Genomic DNA, 878 nt, shown 5'->3' with positions numbered 1-878 from the left:
TCCTGTTGAAGACAAAGTCGACCAGTCGACCTCAAAAAAAAAAAAAACAGTGTGCGAGACGCATTCTCTAAGACTGTGATCAACTGCAAGCAGTCGACCACAGTCTCGGGGACTACACCCAGTGGGTGCACTCAGCGTGCCCCCACCGGTTTGCGAAATCCAGTCGACCAGTCGACTGACAAAAAGATTGACATCATAAAGCCTAAGGCCGACTGCCAGCAGTCGACCTTAGCCTTGGGGACTACACCCAGTGGGTGCACTCAGCGTGCCCCCACCGGTTTGCGAAATCCAGTCGACCAGTCGACTGATAGAAAGATTGACATTATAAAGCCTAAGGCCGACTGCCAGCAATCGACCTTAGCCTTGGGGACTACACCCAGCGGGTGCACTCAGCGTGCCCCCGCTAGCACGGAGTTTATTCGACACACCCAGTGGGTGACTAATATAAATCCCGGAAAAGAAAAGTTTTTGGTAGCATATCCAACAGAGCAAGCAGCAGTCGACTGACCTGGACATTGCTTTGGAGGGCAGAGCTGGCGTCATAAGCTGCCTGGCTCGCATCCCGGATGGTCTTCAGCTGCTCCATCATGAGTCCCGCCTGGCGTATTGCCTCCTTCGCTGCGCCAGCTTGGTCCTCTGGGACGTGGTGAGTCGTGAAGAGGGAGGGCGGCTGAGCACTCGTCAGTGGACTCGCGAAGGACACCGTGTGTCGAGTGGTGTTCCCTTCCTCCACAGTCAGAGTCTCAAGCGCCGTCGCATCCTGAGGCACCTTGCTAGCGGGCGTTTTCCGACTCTTCCTGCGTGCCAGCAGTTCTTCATCCTCGTCGTCGTCAGGAAGATCGATAACAGTATGGGGCGGAACTGCGAAGAAGAATCAG

General features: G+C 55.2%; 1 long non-coding RNA gene across 1 annotated transcript in view; it reads right to left on the bottom strand.

Annotated features, from left to right (window-relative positions):
• Window positions 1–568, bottom strand: part of LOC123177031 (uncharacterized) — a 1,175-nt gene extending 607 nt beyond the window's left edge. Inside the window, exon 1 of the long non-coding RNA XR_006488741.1 lies at window positions 509–568. This is a non-coding gene — a long non-coding RNA (uncharacterized lncRNA). The remainder of the gene's footprint in view (window positions 1–508) is intronic.
• Between the last annotated feature and the right edge of the window lie 310 nt (window positions 569–878).

This window comes from Triticum aestivum, unplaced genomic scaffold, assembly GCF_018294505.1.
Source record: "Triticum aestivum cultivar Chinese Spring unplaced genomic scaffold, IWGSC CS RefSeq v2.1 scaffold1941, whole genome shotgun sequence".
In the NCBI taxonomy this organism is placed as follows: Eukaryota; Viridiplantae; Streptophyta; class Magnoliopsida; order Poales; family Poaceae; genus Triticum; species Triticum aestivum.
Note: the sequence above shows the minus strand (reverse complement) of the source record. Positions and strands in the feature narration are given on the sequence as shown.